The following is a 10,880-nucleotide window of genomic DNA, read 5'->3' as shown; positions in this document are numbered from 1 at the left end:
TCTTTGTTGTCTTCTTAATGACTTTTTTATTTCTTTCTGTATGATGTTCTTAATGTCATCCCACAACTCTTCTGGTCTTTGGTCTTTCGTGTTCACTGGATCAAATCTGTTTTTCAGGTAATCTCTAAATTCAGATAGGATATCTTCAAGGACATATTTTGGCTTTCTTGGACATATTTTAATTTTCTTCAGCTTCAGCCTGAACTTGCATATGAGCATTTGATGGTCTGTTTCTCAGCCTACCCTTGGCCTTCCTATGGCTGTTGACAGGTAGGTTTTCCACCGTCTGTTTCCACAGGTATAGTCAGTTTGATTTTAGTGTTTTCTGTCTTGTGAGGTCCATGTGTATACTCATCTTTCATGGTGTTTTAAAAGAGTACTGGCAATGAAGAAGACATTGGTCCTGGAAAATTCTACCATGCAATCTTCAGTATGATTTCTATCACTAAGGCCATATTTTCCAACTATTGATCCTTCCTCTTAGTGTCTAACCTTGATTGCATGTTTAATCAATTTCAGACAGAAAAAATTGGTTTGTTTTTGTTGTTGTTAAGTGCCATCAAGTCAGTTCCAACTTATAGGGAACCTGTATAGGGTTTCCAAGGAGCAGTTGTGTTTGAATCTCTGAACTTGTGGTTCAAACTGACCTTGCAGTTTAGTAAATTCTTTAATTTCTTCATCTCTGGCTTTAGTGGTTGGTGCGCAAATTTGAATAATTGTGGTATTAACAGGTATTCCTTGTGTTGTTTTGTTGTTAAGTGCCATCGAGTTGGTTCCGACCCATAGTGACCCTGTATAGGGTTTCTGAGGAGTGGCCGGTGACACTGAATCACTGATCTTGTGTTTCAAATGCAGTCCAGCACGTCAACCCACACCAGGACTCCAATCTTTCTTGTAGGCATACGGATATTATCCTATCACAAACAGCATTGTACTTCAAGCAGATATTGATATGTTCTTTTTGATGATGGATTTGACACCATTCCTCTCCAATTTGTCATTCTGGCATAATAAATCATGTGATTGTCAGATTCAGGTAGCCAATATCAGTCCATTTCAGTTCATTGATGCCTAGGATATTGATGTTTTTGTGTTCCATTTTATTTTTGACCATTTTCAGTTTTCCTACACTCATACTTTGTACATTCCATGTTCTGATTATTAATGGATGTTTAACACTGTTTTCCTTTATTTTAAATTGTGCTCCATCAACAAATGAAGGTCCCAAAGGCTTTACTCCATTCATGCCATCATGCTCAACTCTACTTTGAAGAAGGAGCTCTTCCCCAGTCGTGTTTTGAGTGCCTTCCAACATGAGTGGCTCATATTCTGGCATTATATTTGACAATATTCTGGTGCTCTTTATCATTTCAATATTCAGTATTCTAGTGAATACTTCTATTCATAATGTTTCAGTGACTAAATATTCAGAAATAGTCTGTCTCTGCTTCTTCCTAGTCTGTCTTTGTCTGGAAGCTCAGTTGGAACTTGTCCATCATGGGTAACCCTGATGGTAGTTAAAATACTGGTGGAATAGCTTCCAGCAGTACAGCAAGACACAAGCCACCACAGTATGACCAACTGATTGGTGAGTGGTGGGCTGTCACACTGGGGGTGAATTCATTAAATGTTTGACCAAATGTAGTAGGCCAATTTTAAGTTGATAATTTTGTATGGCCTGTGAATGATGTTTTAAATTTTGCCCACAAATAGGTTCTGCACCTCTGGTTTAGAGGTACTTCAGGAAAGTCATTGGGTGGTACAAACATTTAAGATGGTAGGCTGCTAACAGAAACGATGACGGTTTGAGTCACTAAGAGACACCATGTAAGAAAGTCCTGGTGATCAACTTCTGAAAAAGTCAGCCACAGAAAACTCTACAGAGCCCAATTCTTTTGGGACACACATTGGGTCATCATGAGTTGAAGTCAACTGGACGACAACTGGTTTTTCTTTTTTAACTTGAAAAGGTGTTTTGAGGTTGAAGTAAAACAGAAATGTAGCTATTATAATTGTGTTTTTGTTGTTTTTATATTGCATTTTACAGATTTTAATTTTGAAATCATTTTAAGCTTACAATTAATTGCAAAACTGAAATAGCATAAAGTACATCTGTGATCACTTTTCCCAGATTATTTATTAGTTACAGTTTATTTCATTTGTTTTATTCTCTCTCTCTTCTCTATAATGCTATATATGCTTATGCATACCTTTGTCTGCATTATTTGAGGGTAAATTACCCACAAGCATGGCTCTTTACATGCAAAGACTTCAATGCATATTTTCTAAGAAGGAGGATATTTTCTTACATAACTTCTATATAGTTATTAACTGTATAGATTCACATTGATAAAATACTATTTTGGAAACTTTTTATTGTAAATTGAGTGAAGGTTTACAGAGCATTTCATCAACATTACATTCAACAAACCAGACACTTGTGTTTCATCTCAATGATTGTAATCCCCTCCATGGAACAACAGTTATCTCACCTCCTCACTGTGGTTCTTATTTCCATTACACCCACCTTCCCATTTTTATGAACTTTTTCCTTAAGTAAATGCTTCCCTTTTGAACTTGAATGTTTAACTATTCCATGATGAGCATACCTTACTAGTATTTTTGTCCCTTGTGCTGTAGGACAAGCACTGGACTGAAAGTTTGGTTTGAACTGCAAGGCTGGTGGTTCATATTCACCAGTAGCTCCTCGAAAACCTTTACAGGGTCACTTGAGTTGGAACCAACTTGACAGCACTTAAGAGCAACAGCAACGTATGCCTATCTACCACTTGGTCATCATCATTCCTCTGCCAGCCTCTCTCTTGTTGTATATTGCCTTCCCTGTCACCTGGGCTAACCTCGTGTCTACTCTCTAGCCAATGAATTACTCTCCCTTCCCTCCCAACCCTAATAACCATCAAAGAATGTTTCCTTTAGCATGAAAGCCTTTTATTGAATTTTTATAATTGTGCTCTCATACAATATTTGTCCATTTGTGATTGAACAATTTCATTCAGTGTAGTATTCACCAAATTCATCCAGTGTTTTTTCAGATTCATCATTTGTCTTTAGCGTTGTATAGTACTCCATTATGTAGTACTCCATTGTTGTGTGTATATACCAAAGTTTGTTTCATCCATTTTTCTTTTGATTGGCATTGGGTTTTATCCATTTTAATGCTGCAATAAACATGGATGTGCATGTATCTATTTGTGTTACAGCTCTTATTTATTGAAGATATATACTAACTAGAAGGATTTCTGGGTCACATGATATTGATATTTTTAACATTTTGAGGAAGATCTATTTTCCATAGTGGTTGTACTATTTTACAATCACACCAACAATGTAGGAGGCTCCCAGTCTCTCCATACCCTCAACAGCGTTTGTTTCCTCTGTTGTTTTGAAGTTTGCTATTAATGCTGGGGTGAGATGTTATCTCATTTTATTTTTATTTGCTTCATAAGCATTGGACCCCATGGATGGTTTGAACTACAAGATTGGCACTTCAAACTCACCAGCCACTCTTCAGAAACCCTATACAGGGTCGCTGTGAGTTGGAACTGACTCCACAGCACTAAACAACTGCAACAATGATTAATTATCATGAACATGTCTTCAGGTGACCAACAAACGTAGGAAGAAATGTTCATGTTGGGGGCTACCTAATAATAACAACATTTTTTTAAAACAAAACATTTTATTGTGAATTGAGTGAAGGTTTACAAAGAATACCATCAGTTTTCCATTCAATTAATCTTACACTTTGTGGGCTACTCTCCAAAATTTATAGAACACTTCATCGCCTCAATAGGAAGAAGACAAATAGTCGGATTAAAAAATGGACAGAGGATATGAACCGACGCTTAAGCAAAGAAGACATTAAAGCAGGCAACAAACATGAAGAAATGTTCATGTTCATTAGCCATTGTTGTTGGTAAGTGCCATCGAGTCGGTTTCCATTCTGAACAACCCTGTAAGGGATTTATGAGGAGTGACTGGTAAGTTTGAACCGCAAATCAAAAAAACAATGAGATGTCATCTTATGCCAGCATTAATAGCAAAGTTCCAAAAACTAGAAAACAACAAATGCTGGCGAGAGTGTGGAGAGACTAGAATCTTCCTACACTGCTTTTGGGACTGTAAAATGGTGCAACCACTATGAAAAATGTTATGACACTTTTTCAAAAAGTTGCAACTAGAAATACCATATGACCCTGCAATCCTTCTACTTTGTATGCATGTTCAAGAAATAAAAGCGGTGACACCTATGTTCATTGCAACACTATTCATAATAGCAAAAAGAAGGTGGTGGTGGTGGTGATGTGCCGTGGAGTTGGTTCTGATTCATAGCGATCCTGTACAGGGTTTCCGAGGCTGTAAATCTTTACGGGAGCAAAAAGCCTTATCTTTCTCCCAGCGAAACAGCTGGTAGTTTCAAACTGCTGACCTTGTAGTTTGCAGCCTGATTCATAACCACTACACTACCAGAGCTCCTTAGCTACCAGAGCTCCTTAAGATAGATACAGTCAAATGCCCATCAACACAAGAAATGTTAAACAAACTGGTACATACACACAATGGAATATTATACAATGTTGAAGAATAACGAAGAATCTGCAAAACACATCACAACATGGATGAACCTGGAGGACAATATGCTGAGTGAAATCAATCACAAGATGACAAATATTGCATGAAACCACTAAAGTCATGATGTGGTTTTGGGTTAATGTGCTGGACTGAAAAGTCAGTTTGAACCACAAGGTTGGAGGTTCAAGCTCACCAGCTACTCCTCAGAAACTATGGATTGGAACCGACTCAATGGCACCACACAACAACAAAGCTGTTATAAAAAGTTAACAAAAGATTTTCTTACTAAATGAAACATTCTATTATGGTTACAGGGTAAGTGGGGGGTGGAAAAATAGTAAATAAAATGAATAGAGGTAAATAATGTTAAAAATAGAGATGTTGTTGTTGTTATTTTAAGTGCCTTCCAGTCTACTCTGACCCATAGTGACCCTGTATAGGGTTTTCGAGGAACAACTGGTGAGCTTGAATGCAGTTTAAATGGCTTTTCTGTCTGGCGCATTAACCCACAACGCCACACTAAAGATAGGTACTGTTAACTGATGGTATATGCAGGGGATTGTAAACATTGTAACAAAATTAAGTATATGATTTGTTGTTGAATATAAAACTAATGATCTGCTTTGTAAACTTTCACTCAATTCACAATAAAAAATTTTAAGAAAAATCTTACACTTTTGTTTCATCTCAATGATTGCAATCCCTTCAACTCAACGACAGTTACCAACTTCCTCCGTGTGGTTCCTATTTCCATTCCACCCTCCTTCCCAATTTTGTCCTTAAGTAAATCTTGCCCTGTTGATCTTGAATGATTGACCATTCCATGGTGAGGATATCTTACTAATGTTGTCTCCCCTATACACCAATCTACTGCTTGGCTGAAAATTGGGCCACTAGGGTGAGTTCTGTTCCAGAACTGAAGGGTGATCTGAGGTTCCTCCAAACTCTTTCTGACCAGTAAACATGGTCTTTTTTTATAATTTTGAGTTTTGTTCTACATTTTCTGCCATTCTATCCAAAACTTTCTAATGTGATCCCTTTCAGAGCACTTGGTAGTGGTAGCTGGGCACCATCTAGTCATTCTGTATTTAGAGTTGTAGTTAACAATTGTTCACCTGCTCCATTGATGAACTAGGATTAGTTGATTTCAACAATCTTCGATTTTCATCATTTTCCTTTCTTTTGTACATGAAGAGACCAATAGCTGCACCTTAGATGTTGACTCATGAACTTTTTATTTATTTTTTTATTTTTCAGGCTGCATTCACTTTCATTTCTCTTTATCTAAGCCTCTTATGTGGTTGCCACAGCTGGAGCCTGGGTCCTCTGCACGGAGACTCTGGTGTGGGTCTTCACAAGGTCATCAGTGAACCCCTGATAGGGAGACTTTGTGAACACAGTCTCTTTCCAGAGGTCAGGGGTGAGATAGCTGTAGGTCTTGGAGATGGCATCAAAGGGGGCCTTGGCAAAGTTGCCCAGGGGGCAGTGCAGCCCCTGGCCGAGGTGTGACAATCATCAATACCAGCCATCAGCAGCAGCTTCTTGGGCATAGGGGCTAAAACAATGCCAGTGCCTCTGGGCGCAGGGATGAGACGCACCAGGAAAGAGCCGCAGCGGCCGGTCATCTTGTAAGGAACTGTGTGGGTTTTTGTTCCCCCAGTAGTCTCGCCACACAGGGACGATGGACATCTTGGCCAAGATGATGGCCCCGTGAATGACTGTGGCCACCTCCTTGGAACACTTAACGCCTAGGCTGACATGACCATTGTTGTGGTGCTGTGGATTAAGACATTGGACAGCAAAGTTGGTTTGGACCACAAGATCGGTGCTGCTCCTTGAAAACCATACAGACAGGATTGCTATGTGTTGGAACCAACTCGATGGCACTCAACAACAACAATGCTCCACCATACCCATCAATGTGTTTGCAACGAAGATAAGTATCAATGTACAAATATCGTATAGTCCCACTCTCCCTCCTATACCCACTCACCCAGGGAAACTGTCCATGTATCTACCCCCCAGAACACTGTTGTTCCAGGATTGTTTATATAACACTATCTACTTATTGTGTTGTTGATTCTTTCTATCATTTTTCTGTTTTCCAGTTCATTTATTTTTGCTCTAGTCTTCATTATTTCTCTACTTCTGGTGACTGTAGGCTTCTTTTGCTGTTCTTTTTCTAATTGCTGGAGATGCTGTGTTGATGTGTTGATTTTGTTCTTTCTTTTTTTTTTTTTTTTGGATGTGTCTGCTTAGTGCTATAAATTGCCCTGTAAGCACTGCTTTTGCTGTTTCCCTAAGGTTTTGGCATGTTGTTTTTCATTCTCAATTGATTTAAGAAAATTTCTTATTTTGTTTTATTACTTTTCAGTAGATTGTTATCCAATTTCCATGTGTTTGAGTTTTTTCCTTTATCTTCCTATTGTTGGTTTCTAATTTTATACCACTGTGATCTGAAAAGACACTTTGCAGTAGTTCAATGTTTTTAAATTAATTGAGGCTTGTTTTGTGTCCTAACATATGGCTTAGTGTAGAGAATATTCTATGTGCAGTGAGAAAAAAAAATGTGTATTGTGCTATTGTTGAGTTTACTGCTCTGTTGTTTAAGTGTATGAGGCCAAGATGGTTGATTGTCTTGTTAGTTCTTTGGTGTCTTTTTTGAATTTTTTTCTAGTTGTTCTGTCCTTTATTGGAAGTGGTGTATTAAAATTTCCTACTAATATTGTGGAGTTGTGGTGTGGTGCTGTGGGTTAATGCTCTGGGCTGTGAAGTCGGTTTGAACCACAAGTTCTGGGGTTCAAGCAAACCAGTCACTCTTTGGAAACCCTATACAGGGTCATTATGAGTTCTTGGTAAAGAACAAGGCTCCAGGAATTGATGGAATAAAAATTGAAATCTTTCAAGAAAATGAGGTGGCACTGGAGGCACTCACTCTCGGTGACAAGAAATTTGGAAGACTATCTGGCTGACTGGTTGGAAGAGACCCATATCTGTGCCCATTCCAAAGAGAGGTGACCCAACGAAATGCAGAAATCATTGGACAATATCTTTGATATTCCAAGTGAGTAAAGTTTTACTAAAGGTAATACAGAAAACGGCTGCAAGCGTACATTGACAGAAAACTTCCAGATGTTCAAGCCAGATTCAGAAGAGGGCATGGAACGAGGAATATCATTGCTGATGTCCAATGGATCTTGGCTGAAAGATGTTTATCTGTGCTTTACTGACTATGCAAAGGCTTTCAATTATGTGGATCATAACAAGCTATGGACAACATTGCAATGCATAAGTATTCCTGAGAACTTAATTGTGGTCATGAGGAATCTGTACATGGACCAAGAGGCAGTTGTTTGAACAGAACATGGGAACACTGAATGGTTTAAAATTAAGAAATGTGTGCGACAAGGTTGTATTCTTTCACCATATTTATTCAACCTGTATAAGCAAATAATCCAAGAAGCTGGTTTCTATGAAGAAAAACCTGCCATCAGGATTGGAGGAAGACTCTTTTTGACAACCTGTGATATGCATATTATATGACCTTGCTTGTTGAAAGTGAAGAGGACTTGAAGTATTTACTGTTGAAGATCAAAGAGCACAGCCTTCAGTATGGATTACATCTCAATGTAAAGAAAACAAAAATCCTCACCACTGGACCAATAAACAACATTCTTATCATTGGAGAAAAGATTGAAGTTGTCAAGGATTTCAATCTTCTTGGATCAACTATCAACATTCATGAAAGCAGCAGTCAAGAAATCAGACAATGTATTGCATTAGGCAAATTTGCATATGCATACGAAAGTGAAAGCTGGACAGTGAATAAGGAAGACCAGAAAAGAATTGATGCTTTTGAATTACGATGTTGGAGGAGAATATTGAAAGTTCCATGGGCTGCCAAAAGAACCAAGAGATCTGTGTTGGAAGAAGTGCAGCTAGAGTTCTCCTTGGAGGCCAGGATGGCCAAACTTCATCTCTCATACTTCAGAGATAGTGTCAGGAGGGACCAGTCTCTGGAGAAGGAAATCATGTTTGGTAAGGTGGAGAGTCAGAGAAAAAGAGGAAGACCCCCAGCGAGATGGATTAGCAAAGTGGCAGCATTAGTGGGCTCAAGTGTGGCAACAATTGTGAGGTTGGCCCAGGACCAGGGAGTGTTTTGTTCTGTTTGTACATAGGGTCACTATGAGTTGGTATCCACTCGATGGCACCTAACAACAACAACGAGTCAGAACCAACAGGACAGCACTTAACAAAAACAACTAGTATTGTAGAGTTGTCTACTTCTTTCTTTAATTTTATTATTGTTTGATTTATATATTTTGAGGCTCTTTCATTGGGAGCATAGATATTTATTATGGTTATATCCTCTTTTTCAATTCACCTTTTAATCATTAGACAATGTACTTCTTTGTCTCTTATGCTGGCTTTTGCCTTAAAGTCTGTTTTATTAGAAGCTAATATTGCTACTCTTGCTCATTTTTGCTTCATGCTAACTTGATATATATTTTTTCCATTAGTGTTTTTTGTAAAGTAGGTCTGCTTATTACAAATTTCTTTAATTTCAATTTATCTAGAGATGTTCTAATTTCACCATCATATTTGAGGATAAGTTTTTCTGGGTATATGATTCTTGGTTGTCAATTTTTTTTTTTCTTTCAAAGTTTGAATATGTCTTCCCATTGCCTTCTTGCCTACATGGTTTATGCTTCTATTTTGTAAGTAACTTCTTTTTCCCCAACCTGCTCTTAGAATTCTTATCTTGTCTTTGCTTTTCAAGTTTTATTATGATATGTCTTTATGATTTTCTTCTAGGGTCTAGCCTATCTGATATTTGTTCAGCTTCTTGAGTGCTTATCTTCTCATCTTTCATAAGATAAGTGAAGTTTTCTGTAAACAGATCTTTTCTGTGTTGTTGTGTTTTGTTTTGTTTTTTGTCTCCCTTTTAAGAAATTCTGATTACCCATAAGATATTCCTTTACATGTTGTCATCCCACATGAATGTTAGGCTTTCTTCAGAGTTTTTCATTCTTTTTTTCTGATTTTCTATTTTACTAGGTATTGAGAGATTTATCTACAAGCTCAATAATTTGGGGTTCCATTGATTCAAACCTACTCCTTTGCCCTTTCAATGTATTGTCCATTTCTGAGATCTTAGTCTTAATCTACCGGATTTCTATTTGCAGGTTTTGTATTGTCTCCAATCCTTTCTCTAATTTGTTCGTTTGTTCATGTATTGTTTTCCTGAATTCTTCCTTATTTTCCTTGACCTTTCTGTCAATCATTTGGAGGTACCTAAATATCATTCTCTTTAATTCTTTTTCCAGTAGTTCTGCCTCTGGGTCAATTGTTTGAGCCATTTGCATTTTCGGGTGAACATAAATGGCCTCTTGCTTCTGAGACATTGTGGTGCTGTTCTATTTGTATTATGCTGATAATTGTATGTTGGCATATTCTTAGTACTTACCGATTGCCTTCTGGGGGTGTGGCTAGTTAATGGAAGCATGTGCATTGTTCTCTGTTTGTGCCACTCAGTTTAAGATGTTTGGCTGATGCTGGTTGTTGTTGCTAATCCCGTGGATAGCCATCCTGCTCCATATAAAATGAGCCATCTTGGGGATGTGCAGGGGCTATGTGCTCCTTTGCTTGACTAATCAAGTTCACCTCCAGTTGACCTCTGGTTCTTGAAACTTGAGCTAGCAGTCTGACCTGATTTGCCAGCTTCTATTGTGAGTCAACTGTCTGAGTTTGCGTGAGTGAGGAGAATCCTTCATAATGATATCTGAACTGCAGATTGGGAACTTGCCAGTCTCCACAGCCATGTAAACCATTTCCATGACAGTCCTGAGTTCTATGAGATGTTGTAGCAAATTGCAGAACCCTATGGCATGTAAGCTAATACTGAGGGGAGGAGTGGGGGTGGCTGTGTGCTGTGGAGTCGGTTCTAAATCATAGCGACCCTGTATAGGGTTTCTGAGGCTGTAAATCATTATGGGAGCAGAAACCTCATCTTTTCCAGCTGAATCACTGTTAGTTTTTAAATTGCTGACCATTAGATTAGCAGCCCAACTCATAACTACTACCTACCAGAGCTGCTTGAGGGGAGAGTAGTGGCTGATATTAGGGATTATGGTGTGTTGGCATGGCTCTGTAGGATAAGCACAGTTCTGCGAACCACAAGGTGAGTGGTTCAAACCCACTAGCTGTTCTTTGGAAACCCTACAGAGGGTCCCTATGAGTCATAACAAACTTCATAGCACTTATTGACAACAATAACACTTTAGAAA

The 10,880-nt window shown here is 38.3% G+C and overlaps 1 pseudogene across 1 annotated transcript; it reads right to left on the bottom strand.

Moving 5' to 3' along the window:
• Positions 1-5,842: 5,842 nt before the first annotated feature.
• Positions 5,843-10,105, bottom strand: LOC102838402 (annotated as a pseudogene). The gene is made up of 2 exons (XR_438682.1): positions 10,061-10,105; positions 5,843-6,369 (listed from the first exon to the last, which is right to left on the bottom strand). The product of XR_438682.1 is annotated as a 40S ribosomal protein S2-like (transcript).
• Between the last annotated feature and the right edge of the window lie 775 nt (positions 10,106-10,880).

Source organism: Chrysochloris asiatica, unplaced genomic scaffold, assembly GCF_000296735.1.
Source record: "Chrysochloris asiatica unplaced genomic scaffold, ChrAsi1.0 scaffold00013, whole genome shotgun sequence".
Taxonomy (NCBI): domain Eukaryota; kingdom Metazoa; phylum Chordata; class Mammalia; order Afrosoricida; family Chrysochloridae; genus Chrysochloris; species Chrysochloris asiatica.
Note: the sequence above shows the minus strand (reverse complement) of the source record. Positions and strands in the feature narration are given on the sequence as shown.